The 16553-nt window shown below is 43.7% G+C and overlaps 1 protein-coding gene across 1 annotated transcript in view; it reads left to right on the plus strand.

The window, feature by feature from the left end:
* Positions 1-8136: 8136 nt before the first annotated feature.
* The window catches only part of MXRA5 (matrix remodeling associated 5), a 58966-nt gene continuing 50549 nt past the window's right edge, over positions 8137-16553 (plus strand). Inside the window, exon 1 of the mRNA XM_075594574.1 lies at positions 8137-8693. The gene's annotated coding sequence lies outside the window, so the exon portion shown is untranslated. The remainder of the gene's footprint in view (positions 8694-16553) is intronic.

The raw sequence follows: 16553 nt of genomic DNA on the forward strand, positions 1-16553 counted from the left end.
GGCGGGGTGCGGCGGTTGTAAGGGGGCGAGGTTCGCCCCAAGTACTTTGACCGCTCGGGCCCCGGCTTGTCCGGAGGGTCTTCCTTCTTTTCACTAGTTCCCTTACTTTTGGGATTGGCGGCCCCTTTTGCTTTCTGTGGAGTATGAAGCATTAGATGAGCCTCATGTTCTTTGACTTGCTGTAACAACTTCCTGAATGTAGAGGGGCTCCCCCGGGTGAGGTTATCGCAGATCATGTTGGCAATGGGGTGGCTCAGGCTGGACCCTCGCAGATATTGCTTATGGAGATACTCATCCATTTGAGAGGATATAACATACTTATGGTGAAGTAAGGGCCCTAACGCTATTAACGCTATCTGCAACCGATGGATGTAGGCGGATAAGTCTTCCCCTTCCTTCTGATTTATGGCATAGTATTTGGCCCACAGGGCTCCATCATCTTCTGCCACGCCATAAGCCTCTGTCAAGAATTCGACCATCATTCGAGAAGTCAAGTCAGGATGTTGCTCTCGATGAATGCTGACCAGAGTGGACGCTGGGGGTCTCAAGCATTCCATGATGCGTTGGCGTTTCACTTCAATTTCCGGTAATTTTGGGAGTGTGTGGCCAGAGTGAGGGCTTCCACTAAGGGTGGTAAACTGGGTGGGGCGGTCAGCTGGCCTACCTTGTCGTTAAGTTTCTGCAGCATATCCCTACACAGTCCAGCTTCCTCGGATGTACTGGACCCCTGGTAACTGAAGTCCGACCGACAGCTACCCGCGTCACTGGCCGGATAATTAGCAGAGGTGGGAGTATGACAGTTGTCGCCCAGCCCCTCAGTGGGTATGTCCCGGAAGGGGTAGACAAAGGGACTTCCACCAGGGATAGAGTTGGGGAGCTGTAGGTATTGGGGAACAGAGGGCTCGAGTACCACCAAATCTCGGCGACAAGCATCTACACTGGCGACACACTTTATTCGAGCTCGGCTAGTCCCACGAATTCGGGTATACCCGGGTGTATTGAGGTTTGTGACTGTTTTCTGCCCGAGTGCATTGAGGTATTTTCCAAGCAGGGATTGAAGCATTTTATTCCCGCTGGCTGCAATACTGCACAGTATATATATATATACTGCATTACAATTCATGAATTTATGCCATCTGGTAGACACGCGAAGCATTGCAGCCTATTAAATCCTAATCATTAACATTTAACAGATCAGCCGCCCGTCAGCCAGGCATGAACCCAGGCTGGGAAGGCAAACGCAACGGGGCTTGTCAGAGGTGAGGAGCGGCGCATTCCAGGTATCTGCCAGGTACATATTGGGTATTTGCTTGAATAAAGTGTGTCGGTGCAGTAGCAGGGTGTTCCACTTGGCGTCTTGGTCTATAAGGACGTCCACCAGGCGGGCTTTGGAGAATCCTGGTAGTTATCGTAGGGCCATTTGTACTGTCTCTAAGGGTAAGGCCATAGGAACTTGACTCACGGCAACCACGCGGCGGGCGGGCGTTTGCATCTGCCGCGCCCAATCGCGCATGCTCTGACACGAGGGGAGAGTCATTGTGGACAGGTGGCTGTGTGTGTATAGCCGTGGGGCACCCCAGGTCTAAGATCTCAGCAGAGCCTCCAAATGTAGCCCTGTTTCCTAATAAATACAGTACGCTACCAATGCTGTGTAACCTGTTGGCTCGCAGGGCCTGAGCCTCCGCCACGGAGAGCCTGGGGCACGCGTAGGAATCTTGATAACCTCTTACTTGGTGCAGCGCCTCCACATGCGATAGCTCCCTCCAGAGGGGGAGTGGTTCCTCGCAGGACAAATACATATCACTCCACACACAGCATGTAAAACAATCAATGACTTTACTAACGCAACCATAAGTATGCATATAATCAACAGGTGTCCCTCCCTAGAGGAGACACTAACTACTGTGTCTCACAGGACGCTACCCCCTTCACCGGGTGATCCCACCCCGTGTCCAATACCCACATTCAGTGTTCCCCCACCTTCAAGTGAGATATGTGTGTGTGACTGCGCAGCCACTATGTCCTGATATAGATATGTGGTATAGTTGGTGCACTTGATGATGTTACCTGCCGGGCACTCCGGTGCCCGGGCCTGCCAAGGAACTTCACAAAGGATCAGACGACGGTTGAATACCAGGACCACCATCCGGGGCGATCCCACCCAGTCAGCTGCTGCTGCGGCAGCGGAGGTCTGAGCCCAAACCTCTGGCCAGATAATACAACTGTCTCTGTAATTATAGTTCTCCGATGCACAATAAAGGGGACTGTAACCTAACTGGGGCCGGTCCCTACATCCGCTCCACTCTATGGGGACTCAGGGCCTAACTGGGCTGGGGTATTTGGCCTAGTGTAGGGGCTGTTGGCCTCCCTACACATAGAGCTCCTTCTCCTTCCTCCTCCCGCTCAGCTCTGCCGGCTTGCTCCCCTGCGCAACCTTCTAACCACTTCCTCCCGATATCCTGGCTGCCCTATAGGCTCTCTGGTGTCACCTTGTCTCGCTATGCCTGCTTTGACTCCTAGTCCCGTGCGCTCCACCCTATAGTAGCTGCTCCTCTTTCACGAGCTTGCAACCTCTGGCCGCGCATGCGCAACCTCTGCTCCATCGCCACCTCCACGGCCCGCCGCGCATGCGCGAACACCCAACATGGCGGCGTCCCTTGCAGAATAGAGATGTAGGGTAACACGCTCCCGGGACAATTTTACAACCGGGTACGCTCCCATAAACACAGTCCATCGTGCTTGGTGCACGGGTTGCCCCAGAGCCTGAAAGGTTCCGTCCCATAAACACAATCTATGTGTATCGTACCCAAGGGTCCTCAAGGTCCACTATGAAGGCCCTGGTCCGTTTTCCAGTAGCTGAAGGGTAACAGCGCTCCCTGGTAACATCCCATTTGGGGGGGTCACCCCAACTTGCACAGTCTATGTGCCCAGGTACCCATGGTTCCTCACGGTGCGTGGTGAGGGTTTGTCCTGGCCCTGTCTTTTATACGATGAAGGGTAACAGCGCATCTCATGAAACATCCCATTGGGGGGGTCGCCCCAACAAAGTTCTGGGAGGTAAGGACTTAGGCAGTCCCCTGCCCAGTGTCGCCTTGGGGAGAGACACTCCCCCTTCCTTAACATGAAATGGGTGCCTGGGGTCTCTGGGGTAGCATCATGGGCCCGGCCCCAGCCTGTTTAATTACCGCTGCTGCCAGTGCAAAAGTCTATAAAGTCTGCTCTGCCACTCATCTCAGCAGCACCTCCATTTGTAGCACATAACCCCCCCCCCCCCCGGGATGATTATTGCTATGCGACTGCTTGGTGTAGTGCTGGTTACCTGCTGGGTACAGGAGAGATGAGTTCCCGCGATGATGTGGGGGTACAGGACAGACCTTTAGGGATCCCTCTGGTTCTTCTCTTCATGGTGTCAGCAGTTTCAGCAGTGCATGAAGGGGGTCCCCGCTATGACAATCTTTAATCTCTCTGTCTCTCTGCCTCTTTCCATACAGACTGCAGCGAAGCCAAAAGTACAAATGAGGATGGTCTTTTTTGAGCAACCACAGCTGGTGTTATTGCAGCGTATGCTGAATTGAAAGGGTAGATCCTGGCTTCTGTATGGTACTGGCCTGCGGGTAATGGTGAGGCCTAGTTTATTTGGTTATGTGTTCAGCCCATGAGGGGATAAGCACATGTCTCACTCCCAGCTGGGAGGAGATTTTCTCCAACACATCCTACCCCATGCAGAGGCAGGCTACAACCAACTGCTTCTGAAGGACTCACCCTTAAGTGGCTGCACTTCATACTATAATTTAGGCACATCCTTCCTATAGCTCAAAGAGGGAGGGCCCAGCACATACACCACCACTCCTCTCACTCAGGAAGTCAGCATGAGGAGGGGGAAACCCATAGGATAGCCCAGGAGTCTCCAAACTCAGTCCTCAAGAGCCACCAACAGGCCAGGTTTTATGGATATCCCTGCTTTAGCACATTGAGCCATTGATTGAGCCACCTGTGCTGAAGCAAGGATATCCTGAAAAACTGGCCTGTTGGTAGATCTTGAGGACTGAGTTTGGAGACCCTTGGGATAGCCTGTGACTGTCTATATCTTACTAGAACTTACATGACAGGGAAAGGTAGAGAGGCAGATGGACCAGCCAATGCTACATATAAAAAAAAAAAAAATATATACTGCTGCGACACACTTTATTCGAGCAAATACCCAGTATGTACCTGGCAGATACCTGGAATGCGCCGCTCCTCACCTCAGACAAGCCCCGTTGCGTTTGCCTTCCCAGCCATGGTTCATGCCTGGCTGATGGGCGGCTGATCTGTTAAATGATAATGATTAGGATTTAATAGGCTGCAATGCTTCGCGTGTCTACCAGATGGCATAAATTCATGAATTGTAATGCAGTATATATATATATATATATATATATATATACTGTGCAGTATTGCAGCCAGCGGGAATAAAATGCTTCAATCCCTGCCTGGAAAATAACGCAATACACTCGGGCAGAAAACAGTCACGAACCTCAATACACCCGGGTATACCCGAATTCGTGGGACTAGCCGAGCTCGAATAAAGTGTGTCGCCAGTGTATATATATGTAGCCGAGCCCCCTTTTACTTCCGGTGCGGGGAGGGAAGCTGTCTGGGCGATCTGAGCCACCAGGGCTCCGCAACGGACCCGGGAGATGAGGGTGGCCATTTTAGGTTTGTAGGTTAGTAGGATGCGGTGTGCATGCGACGATAGATAGTAGTGCGCCGGCCATCTTAGGTGGCTCCGCAAGATGCTGCGCAGGACTACTTGTCCCAGGATCCTTTAGGATAGGATAAGATGTGGGGCAGTACAGCCAATAGGGCTCGAGCACCAGGAGGAGAAGCAGGATATAGTTTGGCGCACAACAGAACTTGAGGCAGTCTGACGGAGGTAGGCAACAGAGCAGGTAGTGTCTGGGGAGCAGTGCTTCCCTGGATTAGACCTAGACTTGCAACTTAGGCCCTAGCTAGGCCTTAGCAAGGCCCTGAGTCATCCTCAGCAGAGTGTTACAGGAAAGGCCCCAGGGACGCTCCCCCTTAGTAATACTTCAGTGTTATTGCATCGGTGACCGGATGGCCACACGGTGTACTGTGGTTTGGGACAATGCCACAAGCTCATAAACATTAGGTGAGACACTCCGGCTGGAGCTCGCCTCTCAAGGCGGATCGGGACGAGGCATGAGGGGAATTTTGCAGACCCCGCATCGTGGGACCAATGTGTGGCGAATTGGGCCGCCGGGACACTGTGCAGCCCATGACGGCCCATTCAACACCCCCCCCCTACCCTTCCTTGGTAGGGAAGGAGCGTGCTCCAGCGGTGTGACGCGCTCCCCTCCCTCCCCCCACCAGCCCAAGTGTGACACGATCCCCTCCCCCCACCAGCCCAAGTGGGACGCGCTCCCTCCCATACGAGCTCCCGAGCTCCCACCCCACCCCCTGGCTAGGCCCACCGCCAGTTCCGCCAACGCTTCCTCCACAGCCGCTGAAAGGTGCTGGGGCAGATAATGCAGGGTGCTGGGGCAGATGCTGAAAGGGACTGGGGCAGATAATGAAGGGTGCTGGGGCAGATGCTGAAAGGTGCTGGGGCAGATAATGAAAGGTTCTGGGGCTGATGCTGAAAGGTGTTGATGCTGAAAGGTGCTGGGGCAGATGCTGAAAGGTGCTGGGGCAGATAACAAAGGGTGCTGGGGCACATGCTAAAGGGTCCTGGGGCAGACGCTTTTGGGTGCTGGGGCAGATGATGAAGGTTGCTGGGGCAGATGCTGAAGGGTGCTGGGGCAAATGCTTAAGGGTGCTGGAGGACATGAGGATGGGGGTTAAATGAGATTATGAGGAGGAAATTAGATGATGGTGAGGAGATGATGATGATGATGATGATGATGAGAAGGGTATAGTGGTGGTGTGAGAGGAGGAAGGGAGAGAGGATGAGTATGAGGGGGTGGAGAGGAGGAGGGGGTGAGAGGATGAGTATGAGGGGGTTGAGAGGAGGAGGGGTGAGAGGATGAGAATGAGGGGGTGGAGAGGAGGAGGGGGTGAGAGGATAAGTATGAGGGGGTTGAGAGGATGGGGGGGTGAGAGGATGAGTATGAGGGGGGTTGCGATCTGAGAATTAATAAACTTGTTCAAACAGTGGGTGTTGTTTAAAATTTTCGCATGCGCAACATAATACCGCGATTTTTACACGGTGTGGCTATTTTCCCTTCTATTTCGCCACACCTGTGGCTCAATTGAAAAATAGGTTACCCACCCCTGTTATAGAGGATCTCCATAATTCCCTGGTCGTACCTAGGAAGGTACCCGCCATGCACCATCACATCACAAGGGGTAGCGCTACCTCACACTTTGGGTGGGACTTTTCTATGGACACCGGGTGTTTAGGTGCCTAGGTCACCCTCAGTACTTTGGGGGAACCACTTCGGGGTGTTAGGTGTTGTATGTAGGTATTGCATTGGGATATTGTTATTGTATGTGCGTGTGTCAGTAAACATTTGTTATGTACCTGTGTGTATTACTCTTCACTGTAATTGGATCCAGTGAAGGGTTATCCTGCTAGGATCCCTCATAGGTGGAGGCATTGTGCGCCTCAAATAAAAATTGTAATTTCTGTCTTTGGAAGGGTTGTTTGTTCTATGTACGATTTATACCTGAGGAAGCACCATGGCTATACATATTTGACATTTCAATGCCATATAGATATTGATAATATTATTGTGGGACTTTTTCAGAGTGCAAGATCATATCTTTTGCACGTGTCATTATTTATGTCAGTGTGTCACTGTGTCCCACAGTACCTTTATTTATCAGTGTATTTGTCTTTGTGCCTGTCGCTGTCTGTGTGTCTGTGAGTGCACAGTAAGTGTCAGTTGTTTGTATATGTTTGTCAGTTATGTGTATTTGTTGCTTTCTGTCCGTGTGTGTGTGTCTGGCAGTGCATCTGTGTGTGTGTGTGTGTGTGTGTGTGTGTGTGTGTCACTGTTTGTCTGATGCACATTACAATTGTTTTCAAAAGTGCTTGCGATAAATCTTATGGTAATATTGTGTTAGTGTTAACGTAACACATCTTGTTAACGGGAGTAATATTATGCTTGGTACATTTGTAGATTACATTGTAGCGTGCAAAGCTTTCAAATTGAAATACTGTCGTTTTTTTTCCTCACGTGCACTCAATTTTAGGTCAATTCATTGTGAAAGCCAAAAAAATCTTGTGTTGGGGCTAAAACTGCATTTTGTTTACCATGTCATGCACAAGTCCCATTTCAGTTTTCAGTAAATTTGGTACATTTCTTGACCACTTCTGAAATGTCATATTTCAAATTAATTCATTTGTAGCCAAAAGGTTAAACAAATGTGTACATTTTAATAACATTTTACTGAAAACATGAAGTTGACTAATAACAATATCAGTGTAAATCTGTAGAGATGGCATACACATTTGCCAGGCTCACCATGCGTTATTTTGGCACTACAGAGAATGAAATAAACTTCTGCCCAGCACAATAATTGCAGTGTGAAGAACAATTCATTACAGTACCTAATTAAGGAAATAGTGAAGAGCTCTGTATATACGAATGAATTGATTTCCAGGCAGGATCATCGAATACACTGTAAAAGGTAAATTATTAAATTAATTAATTAATTAAATTAATTAAAATTAAAGGTAAATTATTCTAAAAGGTAAGTTAACATCTATAATTTTCTACTAATAACTATATTTGTACTGCACTGTATTTAAAAGTAAAGAAAAAACAGTGCACACAAAAAAAATGATATAAATTCCTATTCTAACAAATCCTTAAAATATGTACTTCTTACCTGCAAACTGAGGTGTTTTTTTTTTTTGTGCAGCTGCTGGGAGCTGCTGTTTGCTTTTTTCCCTACTGCATTATGCCGAGCGTGTTTGATCTTAAATTGCCTCTGAGCCCTGAGGAATTTCTCTGTATTTGAGTGTGCACTCTTCAGCTCTCAGCCTGCAGCATCAAGCACCAAGACAGCTAGGGAAGCTGAACTAGCCTCCCAGCTTCAGCACAGGCTGCCCCAAACTCTGCACCATCAGGTCCTGCCTGAAGAGAGAGCCGCCCACCAAGAAAAAAAGAGAACTGAACATCAGCTGCTCCCTCCTACTTACACCACAAAAGAAGGAGGGAGGAGGGAAGAAGGGCATTCGTCCTTATTTTAAGGTTCATGCTACTAGTATGAGTTATTCCCTAGCTTGGATCACTGCTAAAATTTTAAGTGGATGCTCTGCAGTCTTGAAATGAAGTTGTGCTTCAGCCTGCCCAAGTTCATTCCTAGATGCACAAAATTGCACAAGTAGTCAGGTCTGATTTGCAAAATTCCAGGATCACTTTTGCAGGAGGTTACTTTTGATGAAGTAGTTCAATGGATTTGATTTTGTGTTTGCACATATTGGTTATGTGCAGTCTTTCATACTGGATATAGTATATATTACCATGAAAAGCAAAAGGGATTGAAAGTACCTACACTTTAAGTGGAAATAAACTTTTTTTTTTAGAATTTAATTTTTACAATATTTTTTCTTTCACATTTTTTACTTATGCTTTAATATTATTTTTTTTATTTTTATTTTAAAACGTTGTGCATATGAATTCTCATTAAACCCTGAAGATGGGCTGTGACAGACTTCTGTGATTCTATTTGCCAAAATACAGGTACAGTACAGTATATTTTTTCCTCTTACATTGCATTACCGTATATAGACTTCTAGTTTCTGTCAAACCTATAATTAGTAAAAAAATATATTACACATATATCCATTAAATCAGTTTTTACATTTATATAAAAAGAAAACAGTGTTAGACTTTGCTGTCACTTTGTAGTGTTGTTTTACAAATTTGATTATTTGGGAGCAAATTATGGGGTACTGTATATTGTTTAAATGTGTGATAAAGTGTATTTTGCCATCTTTATTTTGCAGAACCATTTAGAAAAAAAAACATTTTAAAAGTTGAATCACAAAGACAAAGGGATGATGTCTTGGCAAAAAGGTCTGAATAATCTATTTAATTTTTTTTTTCTCAATCATCAAAAAATAAAAGGTAGTGCAGCATGTTTAAATAAATGTAAGAAGTACACTAACATAATCATGGGTTTGTACACAGCCAGACCTTCTTTCTATTTTAATTTTGACTTTTCTTGATGGTTGTTTAAAAAAAAATAAAAAAATGTATGATTTAATAAAGGAAAAGACATGGGGAGGCTTGTGAATGTTTATAACCTTAAAGATAAAAAGAACATGTAGCCGTTATTATTTTTCCCACTTCTTTGGGCTGTGCAATCAATGTAAGTCTGAACCACAGAAGGGTTTATAGTATTCATTAAAGCCCAGAAAGTAGCACAGTTAACTAATGGGAATCATGTGTCACTGAAGTTGGAAGATAGGGGGCAGGTGTGTCCACACAGCCTATATACTGACTCGTTCCAGACAGAAAACTGGTACAATAAAAACTGGGAAAGCAGGAGTAAAAGCTTCCTGTGCTGCTTATGTAGCTGGTTAAGTCATCAGCATATTGATGTGTTACTGTATTTTACTCAGTTGGAGAACTTTCAGGAAATTCTTGCCAAGTAATTCCGTCTCCTACTGTACTAAATCAAACGCCTTCTAAATGTGTCAGGTTAGCAAGGAAAATATGACAATACTCATAGCAATAGGTGGTGTCTGTTATAGGTTTATGGAGGGAGTGGGGTGAAGTTCCTAATAATCTCCAGCAATACTGCAAGTGGCATGATTTTATTCTAAAATACTTTTCTAACTAGGGTTTATGCCCTTAATCAGGGGTCAAATTGTGATGTTACTGGTGGATAAAGAGTATGAGTATATATATATATATATATATATGTATATGTATATGTATATGTATATGTATATGTATATGTATATGTATATATATATATATATGTGTATATGTGTATATATATGTATATATATATATATATACATAAAGCAACTGTAAATATTACTGTATGTTCATTTGCATGTCTTAGACAGGTCTGCAACCCTGTCTTTCCCCATTGTCACCCAGCATACAGCGCTTCCACTACAGCAAGGGATTCTGGGAAATGACATGCAAATGAGCACTCAGTGCCACCTTTTGTCTCAAGCTCGTATTACACAATATATATATACACATATATATATATATATATATATATATATATATATATATATATATATACATATATATATATATAGAGAGAGAGAGAGAGAGAGAGAGAGAGCAACTGTAAATATTCCTGTATATTCATTTGCATGTCTTAGACAGGTCTGCAACCCAGTCTTTCACCATTATCACCCAGCAAACAGCACTTCCACTGCAGCAAGGGATTCTGGGAAATGACATGCAAATGAGCACACAGTGCCACTTTTTATCTCATGCTCACATTACATGAGCAACCCTTAGCCAATGCATGCTGCTTTAAACATAGCTTTTAAGCAAGGACTTGGGAGATGCAAAGTCAGTTAACCCACTCACAGACATGTTTCAACCTTGATGGGTATCATCAGTGTGAGGTTGCCTTGCTGACATTTGCCCAAATGAGATAAGAGTAGGTAATCACCGGTTATGGTGGGTAAAAAAAGTGACTAAAACACTCCACAGTAAAGCATAAAGCAACTGTAAATATTCCTGTATATTCATTTGCATGTCTTAGACAGGTCTGCAACCCTGTCTTTCACCATTATCACCCAGCAGAAATCCAACAGAAATGTAGAAATCCCCTTTCCTTTTCTGATTAAGAATTAATATTGTACTATTCTTTGTAAAATGGGGTCCAAATTGCTTTTCCACAATCTTTAATAAATTCGGAATTTTTAAAGTCCCATTAATTTGTAAGCAAATTTGACCGCTGCCCTTTTATGGCACCAAGTATAATCAACTTGTGGCAGCACATATAATGACAGAGCAGTATATTATACACTTGCATTCCATCTGTTCTGAGGAGAGACTGAGGACAATGGGATGAAAGAGAAATAGGTTATTGTTTGCATACAACTGCATCATTTGTGATACTGTACTTTCTGTCCACATAATTCTACGTGCATACAGTATGTAGATTTATATAGATGCACAGGCTTATGGGGTTGTTTAGTGTTAAGAGCACTGCATTTGAAGCAACGAACTGGCTTTGAATGCCAGTGTCAGTTCTCCTTGTGACCTTGGTCAAGTCATGTTATTTTCCTGTACCCCAGGCAACAAAATACAATTGTAAGCTTTTCAGGACAGGGACTTATTGTGCCTGCACAATTCTATGCACAGTACTGTGTACATTATCAGTGCTAAGATATACACTCACATACCAAATTGATTATTTGTTTCTCCAGTCTGGGAATACAGTGCTATAATTGCATAGCAAGTAGTGATAGTCCACAAGATACAGTATCTTCTGGCACTGGAAGTCACTTAACAGCCTATTCAAGTGAATGAGCTGTAAGGTATCTCCCACACTAAAAGTGACTTGCGGAATAGCATCACTTACAGGTGCGCTGACGAGTATTCTAAAACTTGCCTTGGAATACCTGGGGCAATCACCAACAAGATCCAGGTACATGTTGGGTACATGCTGGGTACATGCTGCAACATTTCCGTGACATTTCTGCAGAGACTAATGGCCCATCAGATTAACACAGCAGGGGTCCCTGGCAGTCTCATTCAGTTTGAATAGGACTGCCGGGGACCCCCGCTGTTAATCCGATGGGCCATTAGTCTGTCTGCAGAAATGTCACTGAAATGTTGCAGCTTGTACCCAGCATGTACCTGGGTCTTGTTGGTGATTGCCCTAGATTTGTTTTAGAATACTCGTCGGCACTATAGTAGTAAATAAAAATATGGACCTCAAAGTTTCAAGCTATGGCATATTCTTGTTTTAATACTCTTTAGACAATATATCCATTAAAAATGCATACATGTGCAAGTGTACATTTGCACTTACAGTAAGTAGTACTAACCCATGGTAGCTGCTCAAAGTAAATGCTTGTGTAACGAGACATCATTTGAGTTTTAAACAAACTGTTTTCAATTGACTCATATTTGTGCTAGCAAAAGACAATATATTTTGGTCTTACTGACTGTAAAGCTGGAAGCAACAGGCTCTGCATTCCACAGTTAAAAGATGTTATTTACAAGCAAATGCATGAAGCCTGACAACTTTCATGCCAAATTGTCAACCTTTTGTGAAACCAAACACATGTGTAGTAATAAAACACTATAAAATTGTGACATTTTATTTTCCCAAAAGCAGATGGCACATTTTTTTAAAACTATTTTATATCTTAATGATTTACAATACAGTAGAAATACTGTAGTAAAAATAAGAGATTCACATGAAGGGGGAAAGGGAGGAAAAGAGGTCACTCCAGTTACAGTGTGCTGAAAGTTGATCTAGGGACAAGTTAAGTGTTTTACATTTGCAACATTGACGGAAGATGTTATGTATAAACTGTTTTGAGCTATGACTAAGCACAGAAATCAAGTAGAAAAGAATATGTTATTAACGAGACTGTTCTCATGAAATGTGAAAACACAAAAGTTTTATTTTGTAGCTTGACATTTATATGCCTGCTGAATGCTTTTCCTGTGATCCTCCCCTATAAAGCTTCCAGCCCTCGTTTTGACAGTGATTTTGATTTGTTACTTTTTCCCATCTCTGTTTTTTGCCTTAACAACAGTCCTCCTAGTTGCTACCGCCATACTTAAAATTGAATAGTGTTATTCTGATAGCCCAGGTACTGTAAGAGAGAGAAAAAAGGAAGCAACATACTGTAGAAAGATAAATAGAAAACATATTGTCATATAATGTACCCACATTTTAATGAACACATTTAAAGCAAATATTTAACAATTTTCATTGTGATTACAATATAAAACAGAGGGCAAAAAGTAGTAATTTGTGGTGCTTGCTGTTACTCTAACTGCACAGTCATACACTAAATACAATAATACAATGTTACACCTTCACTCAGAGTCCCCCTCCTTACCTTCGGTGAGGGGGAACTATTGTTTTGTGCCGCCGGAGCTCTGCGCTGTATTGGAGTGCGGGGGCCGCCATCTTAGGTATCGTGCATGTGCAGTACAAGCAAATCGCGCATGGGCAGTGTAAGTTGCGGCGGTCATCTTGACTGGCTCCGCATATATAGTACTGCGGGACTACAAATCCCAGAATCCTCTAGGAGGAAGGAATATCTTTGGCGTGCAAACACACCGTGAGGGAGTCTGACGGAGGGAGTCAAGAAACAGGTAGTGTCCAGGGAGCAGTGCCCCTGGACCAAGCCTAGGCTTGCCCCCCCTTAGGCCACAGCTAGGCCCTGAGTCACAGCCAGTTGAGTATTGCAGGGAAGGCCCTCATATAGGGACTCCCTTTAGCAGTATAGTAGTGTTGTGACACCAGTGACCGGATGGCCACGCGGTGCCCTGTGGTCTGGGACCAGGCCATAGACCTACATAGACATTAGGTGAGACAGTCCAGCTGGAACTCGCCTCACAAGGCGGATCATGACTCATAAGGAGTGAGGGGATTAGTGTTTGAGACCCCGCGACATGGGACCTGACCGATCCTTTTTATCCATCGGCGGTACCTGGGCACAGGATTGCTCAGGAGGATATAAGTCACCAACGGTTCACAGGCGTAGCGCTACCTCATACATGGTGGGATTGACTGGGAAGGACACCAGGGTTATTGGTGCTAGCGCACCCTCCATACTTTGGGAGAACTATTAAGTGTTGGGCTATTGGGTGTACCCTGGGGGTTACCATTGTTATCGTTATTGTTATTTGTTATTGCATGTGTGTCAGTAAACATTAGTTATATACCTGTGTGTGTATTATTCATTACTGTATTGGTTCCTGTGAGGGTTTATCCCGCCAACGCTGGGATCCTTCATAGGAGGCGCTCACCCCAGGCTTCCAGTGGTGGAGGCTTAGGCCTCCTGTGAGCAAACAGCTATATCAGCACGCATAGTTCCCTTAGGCATAGTGAAAGGGAGCTACAGTTATAAATTGGAATAATATCATACTGTATGTATATCATTGTGAACTGTAGAAATTGTGAAAGGGGGACCCACTCAACATTACACAGGGGGAAATAAATACAGAAAAAGAAAAGTCTATGATTAGATATCCCTAACAGGAGTCTAGTTGCCTTCCAGAAGGCAATGTGCCTAACTCCTCAACAGAGGCAATGTGTACAAACTTGACAAAACCAAGCTCTTGATGTTGGAAACAGTGACCCATTGCCCTCCATCTGGCTGATAGTTATGAGAAGTCTGAGCATTCCTCACCGTTAAAAGTAGGATTTCGTCTTTTAAAGGGCTAGATGTGAATCTGCTTCTGATTGGCCAAACACAGTGAAAGCATCAAAGCTGGGAAACTCATCTTGCAGTACAGTGCTTATCCAAGGGAGGTGCGTAACTTTAGAGGGATGATGAATTTTAAAGAGATTATGTAACAGGGTGACAGAGTATGGGCTTTCATTTCCATGTGTATGCAGGACCTTGAGGTAGGCTTTATGGGCCTGAGTTCTGTGGTATTTCCTTTACATAAATTACATCTCATTCATAGCAGTGCTAACCATCATTCAGCAAATGCACCAGTAAGGCTCCACCTCCTATTCACCAGTTTGTACTGTATGTACTGGAGTGGACTGTAAAGCCGACTATGTATCACAATATTTTGATATGCAGAGAAATTTATCTAAGCTCTTTTTTGACAGTTTGTTTTAGAATGTTTTAGTTAAGAAGGCGTAGACTATATATATATATATATATATTCTATTTGCTACATGTTAAAAAGAAAGTCAATTTATTCCGTAATTTTGTGCTAATGACCCATGGTATCTGTGATTTACAGTATACAGCTAAAACCCCTTATAACGCTGTGCTTGGGGTCCAAAGAATCACATTGTGTTATAAGCGGATCGCTTTACAAATAATGTACAACTGTATGCATTGTACAATAAAGTATTTAAGATACCAATAATCGTGTTGTAAAGTATTCATAAATACGAAAATTGCATCGCGTTATAAGCGGATTCGCGTTGTAACAGATCGCGTTATAACGGGGTTGAGCTGTATCAACTTTGCTCCTCTAGTGACAGTAAGTGCTTTGATTCTATAAGTGCTTACAGTAGCAGTGGGGCAGCAAATGTTTATTACAGTGTGTTTGTTTACTACCACTGCTTTTATTTATTTTTTGCAGTTAATTATATCCCCCAGGTCTGCAGTGCTGTTACCATCTTTGACTAAAAGATCAGTGTCAAATGTACTAAACTGATAAAACAGTTTAATTGAATGAGCAGTGGCACAATTTAGTTCAAAATAAAATGTTTGCAGCACATGAAGGAGCAAATTTTATTATCTTGATAGATACAGTACTGTATAACTCCAGGATCATCTCAGTGGCAACAAGCCCAGTCTGGGAGTTTGATTCATAGCACCTTTGATATTCAGTCTGAGGGGTTGTTTTCAATACTTTTTACAAGGTTGCAGTGTTGTCACTTACCACACACTCTGTTCCACTGTAATTACCAAATTACCAAGGCATAGGAGAGTTACATTACAAGCGAGGCGACAATACGGAAGTCCTGTACTGTTTACACAAGCATAGACAAATCATCCCAACATGTGTGAAGGAGCCACAATCACACTTCCGTTGTGGGGATTTTTATGTTTGGTTTTCTTTAGATATTTTTCTGAGATTTATGTGATTCTAAATATCTCTGTAAATAAAAAACTGCTTAAATAATATTAACATTTTACTTTTCAAGTCTCTTCTGCTTAGGGTTACCCTTGACAACATTTTTAGTACTTAAATACCAATTACCAATACCAAATACCAATGATTCCTTCCTTGGCTTCCATGAACAAAAGAAGAAATGGTGATCAAGGTAGTGATCAGCTGGCAAAATGCCAAGAAATACATTACAATTTTAAAAGATAATGATATGGCTCGGTCTTGAGCTTTGCATTTTTGTCTGAAATATTTCTCAAGATCTTTTGGGAATATTTTAACCAAACACACAACTTCCAGGATGTGTATAAAATATTTGTTGATGTTCTAATTTAGAAAAAATAAATTGAAAGCTACAAAGGTCAATGTATAAGGCCAAAGGGGTTTAAAGAAATTGCACATGATTTTATATATATATATATATATATATATATATATATATATATATATATATATATGCAAATGCAAATACAACTGTATGCTCATCTGCATGTCTTAGGCAGGTCTGCAACCCCGCCTTTCCCCATTATCACCCAGCATACAGCACTTCCACTGCAGCAAGGGATTCTGGGAAATGACATGCAAATGAGCACACAGTGTCACTTTTTGCCTTAAAAAACATTTTTAACATGGTTCCCTATAGGCTTAAGCTTGCTGCATGGTCACAGCTTTGAGCACAGCCAGGGTTAAGGTGCATACCCAGAAAACCACCCAGGGCCATGAGGAAGGTCTCCCTGTGGGACCGAAACGTTGGCATTCGTGTAACAGTGTGTTTTGAATACATCTTTTTTT

The sequence above is a fragment of the Ascaphus truei genome, chromosome 3 (genome assembly GCF_040206685.1).
Source record: "Ascaphus truei isolate aAscTru1 chromosome 3, aAscTru1.hap1, whole genome shotgun sequence".
Lineage (NCBI taxonomy): Eukaryota > Metazoa > Chordata > Amphibia > Anura > Ascaphidae > Ascaphus > Ascaphus truei.